The 6203-nt window shown below is 42.3% G+C and overlaps 3 non-coding genes across 3 annotated transcripts; all 3 read right to left on the bottom strand.

Moving 5' to 3' along the window:
* Window positions 1-1374: 1374 nt before the first annotated feature.
* On the bottom strand, window positions 1375-1446 carry Trnah-gug. The gene has a single exon. It is a non-coding gene; the product is annotated as a tRNA-His (tRNA).
* Window positions 1447-1945: 499 nt separating this feature from the next.
* On the bottom strand, window positions 1946-2017 carry Trnah-gug. The gene has a single exon. It is a non-coding gene; the product is annotated as a tRNA-His (tRNA).
* Window positions 2018-4262: 2245 nt separating this feature from the next.
* On the bottom strand, window positions 4263-4335 carry Trnat-agu. Its single transcript has one exon. It is a non-coding gene; the product is annotated as a tRNA-Thr (tRNA).
* Between the last annotated feature and the right edge of the window lie 1868 nt (window positions 4336-6203).

The raw sequence follows: 6203 nt of genomic DNA, 5'->3' as shown, positions 1-6203 counted from the left end.
GGAGGGAGTGACTTGCCTGAGGTCAGAGCCATAAGGGCTTAAGACTCAGGACCCCTACGTGTTGTTTGGGCTATTATGGGCAATTATTGGAGAAGGTGGGGAGGGGGGAGAGAGAGGGAGGGAGGAGATCAGGGGAAGAGAGGGGGGTAAAGAGGTGTATGGTGCCTAATGTTGTTGGTGTGTTCCGTGTTCCATGTATGTTCCGTGTTCCGTGTTTAGCGTAAGTAGGTCACAGTATAGGGGAAGAATATGTAGTATGGTTATGTGCGTTATCTAGAGACGTACACACACACACACACATGATGTAAGCTTAGGTAGTTATATAATGTAAGTTTTATTTGTATACTTTTACACACACAAACATAAAGCTAGGTACAGTACGCACACACACACACACACACACACACACACACACACACACTCACACACACACACACACACACTCCACGAGGGAAATGCCATCCCTCAATGACCTCCACCACCAAGCACTGGAAAGGTTTGGCAGCCAACTAATGCACCACCCTCGTCATCGCCACCTCCTGCCACCGGCAGCCCCCCACCCACCTCACGCAGTCCACCACTACAACAAAATTCAGCCCACAAGAGCCCGCACCGATAGATATAAGAACAGCACCATCCCATCTATTGTTAAAATAATAAACAACTCCTGATTTATGTACTGTACAGCCCTGTAAATGTATTCAATGTTTATCATTATGTCTCACCGGCTGCAACTCTATTAATAAACCGTTTATTATTATTATTATTTACATAAAGCTAGGTACAGTACACACACACACACACATATATAATGCTAGATACAGTACACACACACACACACATATATAATGCTAGTTACAGTACACACACACACACACACACACACACTACTTTATGACGTTGCCAATTAGGTAAATAAAGAGTATAATTATCTTATCACTCCCCTGAAGACGTCGTTATCTCTGGCTATCTCTCAAGTCTATTATGATAAGTTAATCTTCACTATTCCCAAGACGATGATGAGTTTGTTTAGTTAGGTCATGATTGTTGGGTTGTTGTTAGTTGTGAGTCGTAGTTGAAGTACTAGTAATGTTAGTTGTTGTGATAGTAGTGTAGTAGTAGTAGTAGGTGTGGTTATTGGGGGATGCTGGAGGCCAATTAAAAAAAGTAGTAGTAGTAGTAGTAGTAGTAGTAATAGTAGTAGTAAAAGTAGTAGTAGTAGTAGTAGTAATACGTTATACACTAATCTGCGTTGGTCTTTATTAAAAAACAACAATAAATCACCCTATTTTAATACAATATATTGAATCATTTATACATTTGTTATTATTATTCAATTGTTTTGTGTTTATAATAAAAGCCAGAGGTCATTTTTGCCGTGACCAGGATTCGAACCTGGGTTATTGCGGCCACAACGCAATGTACTAACCACTATACGATCACGGCCACCTGGACCTGTTTCTTAATTGGACAGGTGATGGCCATGTGAGTCTCTCTCTCTCTCTCTCTCTCTCTTCGTACCTGTATTTGTAACTGCATCTGTGTATGTTTTTGTAATTGTACTGTACGTGTAACTCTCCCTATACCTGTACCTGTTCATGTTACCTGTACCTGTAATTGTACCTGTCCCTGTACCTGTAATTAGTCCTATATCGTTACCTTTACCTGTGTACTAACACCGTCACCACTGAACTAATTAATAGCTTCCCCACCTGACCTTCACTCGAATAGGCACCTAACCAAACTAACCTAACCTAATCTTCTTCACTACATTGACCTCTGACCTTTGAGACTTTATCAGTGCTAGAGGGTTGCCATGGTGACCTATTATGACCCATGAGGAGAGAGATAGATAGACTAATTATCTTCATTCTCTATCTCTCCCAATCTTTATTCTTTATCTGTTACTTGTGATTCGCCAGTTGTATCAAAAGTGTCAATCCTCTGCCGTGACCAGGATTCGAACCTGGGTTATTGCGGCCACAACGCAATGTACTAACCACTATACGATCACGGCCACCTGGACTTGTTAAATGGTTGGACAGGTGATGGCCAGGTGAGTCTCTCTCTCTCTCACACACATAATTAATTAATCTTTCATTAAACCGTAAAACTGATCAATAAACTCAATATATTATCTATCAACAAAATTAAACCTAACCTAACCTAACTGGGGTGGTGGTTCTTCAGGTGATACGAGAAATACATTGGATTTCCATACCTTGGGATCGGTGAGTGTGTCTCGGTGTTCGAAAGTTCGTTCTATTTGATCAAGTTCGAAGTGGTGTTCCGTAATTCTTATATAAAAGTTCAAAGTTTTTTTACGGTCTCACAGATCACATGAAGATTAGCTCCCCGTACTAGATTTTTTTCACCTGATGATTGATGTGAGGGTAGGGTAGGGTAGGGTAGGGTAGGGTCGGGTAGGGTAGGGTAGGATAGGGGTAGGGATAGGGTAGGTGGGGTAGGGGTAGGAAGGGGGTAGGGAGTAGGGTAGGGGTAGATAGGGTGGGGTAGGATAGGGGGTAGGGGGTAGGGGTAGGGGTAGGGGTAGGGAGGGGTAGGGTAGGGGTAGGGGGTAGGGTAGGACAGTGGGGTAGGGGTAGGATAGGGTAGGACAGGGTGGGGTAGGGTGGGGTAGGGTAGATAGGTAGGGTAGGGGTAGGGTAGGGTAGGGGTAGGGTAGATAGGGTAGGTAGGATAGGGTAGGGGCAGGGTAGGCAGGGTAGGGTAGGGCAGGACAGGGTAGGGTGTGGGTAGGGTAGGGCAGATAGGTGTAGGGTAGGATAGGGGTAGGGTAGGGTAGGGTAGGATAGGGTAGGGTAGGGTAGGATAGGGTAGGGTAGGATAGGGTAGGGTAGGGTAAGGTAGGGTAGGGTAGGATAGGGTAGGGTAGGGTAGGGTAAGGTAGGGTAGGGTAGGATAGGATAGGGAGCGTCAGGTGAAATAAACTAAGGGTAACGAACCAACAGGTAATTAATAAACACTAATTAACACTTCGATAACACAACACGTCAATACTTTCTCACCTTTACCACAACACAAATAGATCAACACTGTATTCTTGTTGTGTTCCTTAGAAGCACGTGTCAACACTCACTAGGGAAAGACCGACGGGCGAGGGACGATCTGTACTCCCCCCTAGTTGACAGGTGACTGAGTCCTTCCATCAATATCCTCGATCTTATTACCTTGTCGTTGTCTACTAGTTCAAAACGACCTAACGAGCATTACCTACTTGGGTAGTTTATGTCATTCAGTGGTAATTTATGTCACTTTTTAAGGACGTTTTTTTTCAACCATTTTAGATTAACACAAAGACGTACCTAACCTAACCTAACCTAAACACCATTAAATATACAAAGGCGTAACAAGATGCCATTATATAAGGTTATGGCTCGAGTCACACTTGGCTGAGGAGGAACAGATGGTAGCCCTCAAGTGTGTGTTTATTGTTGTGTGTTTAGGCCCGGTAGCGCTTAAGTAAAGACTTTATCCAATTTCTTCTTAATTTATTTTTGTTTTTCATTTTCGTTTATTCATTATTTTTTCTTTTGATTTTTTTTAGTTATTTTTTTGTTATTTGTTTTATTTTGTTATTGTTTTTGTTGTTGTTTTTGCTTAATTATGGGGGTTAATAATATGTGTGTGTGTGTATGTGTGTGTGTATGTGTGTGTGTGTGGAGATTTACTCACTCACTCCCTCACTCACTCACTCATTCACTCATTCGTTCAATCACTCGTTCATTCTCTCACTCACTCCCTCACTCACTCACTCATTCACTCATTCGTTCAATCACTCGTTCATTCTCTCACTCACTCACTCACTCATACAGTCAGTCCAGTCAGATACAGTTAGATACAGTCAGGACACAGTCAGTCAGAGGAGGAAGCACCACGTAAACATTTGGACAACATTATCAAGGTATTTAGCATGTTAAATACCTCTCATTAACATTAACATTAACATAACCTAACCTAATCTAACTTAACCTAATCTAACCTCTAATTTAATCTTAATCTAACCTATACTAACCTAACCTGGTCTAACCTAATCTTACGTTACTTAACATTAAATTAACCTAACCTTACCTAATCTAACACTAAGCTAACTTTACCTAATCAAATCAAATCAAACACTAGCCTAACCTAACCTAACCCCCCATGTAGTGTTAGAATGTTTAAGCTTCGGGTTAATTAAGCTGGGGTGGCTAATCTTTCAGGTGATCCAAAATTTGGTTAATTCTGAAAGGATTCCACGTTGCCTTCAAGGAGAATCGAACTCCCGGCCTCTGGTTTACTAGACCAGCGCTCTAGCCACTGAGCTATGAAGGCTGTGAGGTAAAAGGCCCTTCACTTCTGCGTTTACAGGGGCTCGTCATATAAACATTCCACAGAGCATTACATTGAGATATTTATTTTAATATTGTTTTAATTTGATTCCATAATATGTTTACTAGTGAGAATTTCCTGGTGTCGAATGTAAACAAACACAGAGTTAACACACTGCACAAAACCTGACGAGCCCCTGTAAACGCACTAGTGAAGGGGACTGTACCTCTGTGTAAATGAGGTGGGAATGACTTTAATTGTTTACTAATGTTAAAATAATAGTAATGGTAATAATGTTAATGTTAATAATAGCTACTACTAGTACTTCTTTTTTTTACGTGGCCTCCAGCCTCCCCCAATAGCCACACCTTCGCCGCCATTTTATTACCTTAAAATTAAATATCCTAATACATAAGTAGCTATCCTATCTGTGTTGAGTTAGTTGAGCCGCAGATCTATGCGGCATTCAGTGACTGTTGCCTCATAGTCAATATCTGCAGCAGTTGTCGGCTTTGGGGCCGATGCTCTCGTTCCTCTGAGGCAGAGCAAAGCCGATCTAAGGAGAGAGAAGGACAGTCGACATCTCATCCAGGCTGTAACATAACTTCTGGGCTGCTGCTTCTGTTCGGAGGTCAACTCCGCGAGTCTGGCGTAGAAGCATCTTGCACTTGGTCCCATCCCACCAGAGGTTGTGAACTATAGAGGAGTGAAGCTGCCTTGATCAACGTTCTGAATTCTCTACCCGTATGCCCTTATCTTGGGGAGGTTATTATGGTGGTGTGATTATTGTCATGTGATACCGGCTAGTGTAGTCATTACTGGGTGTTATTTATGGTTGTACTGGGTATACAGGGGTAGGGGGGACGTTGTGGGGAGTGGTAGGGGGTAAGGGTAAGGGGTAAGGGGGTAAGGGTAAGAGGTAAGGAGTGTGGGTAAGGGGTAGAGGGAAGGGTAGGGGAGAGATAGGAGGTAAAAGGGTAGAAGAAAGTAAGGGAGGAAGGACTAAGGGAAAGGGTAGGGGAAGGGGGTAGGAGGGAGGATTATATGGAAGGAAGAGAAAAAAAATTACTCAGAAAAAAATGAAAATAAAAAAAATAAAATAAAAAAAATAAAAAATAAATTAAATAATAAATTAAATATTAAAGTAAAATAAAATAAAATTCAATAAGACAAAGAAAAATAAAACAAACTAGAGAAATAAAAGGGTAAAATTAGGATAATGGCTGTGGTGAATTTTCTTATTGTTTCGTATTAGTATAATTAGGAGAGGGTGTGTCACTGAGAGAGAGAGAGAGAGAGAGAGAGAGAGAGAGAGAGAGAGAGAGAGAGAGAGAGAGAGAGAGAGAGAGAGAGGAATGGGGAGGAGAGCGAGAAGGAGAGAATAAGGAGCAAAAAGGAAGGGGAAAATCGAGGGGGAAGGAAAGAAGGAGGAAGGAGAGAAAGAGAGAATAAAACAAATGGAGGAAAGGTAGGAGGAAAGAGAGAAGGGGGAAGAAGGCGAGAAGGAGGGAAGAGAGAAAGAGAAAGGAGAAAAGCGAGAAAGAGGAAGGAGAGAAGAAAGAACGACGTAGAGAAAGAAGGAAGAAGGAGGAGGAAGGAAGTAAGGTGTGGTAGACATCAATTAATGTCAACAGTGACACGTGGTCACCAGTTGAGTGAGTGGGAGGAAGAGAGGGAGGAAGAGAGGGAGGGAGGAAGGGAGGAAGAGGAAGGGAGGAAGGGAGGAAGAGGGAAAGAAAGGGAGAGTGGGGAGAAAAAGAAGAGAGGGAGGAACAGAGAGTAGGAGGGAAAGGATAGAATTAGAGTGACAGAAAAAGAAAGAGGGAGGAAGAGAAGTAGGAAGGGAGACAGGGAGAGTATAGACAGAGGGA

The sequence above is a fragment of the Homarus americanus genome, unplaced genomic scaffold (genome assembly GCF_018991925.1).
Source record: "Homarus americanus isolate GMGI-L3 unplaced genomic scaffold, GMGI_Hamer_2.0 scaffold38554, whole genome shotgun sequence".
NCBI classification, from domain to species: domain Eukaryota; kingdom Metazoa; phylum Arthropoda; class Malacostraca; order Decapoda; family Nephropidae; genus Homarus; species Homarus americanus.
The sequence above is the reverse complement of the archived record's forward strand: the minus strand, read 5'-3'. Positions and strand labels throughout refer to the sequence as shown.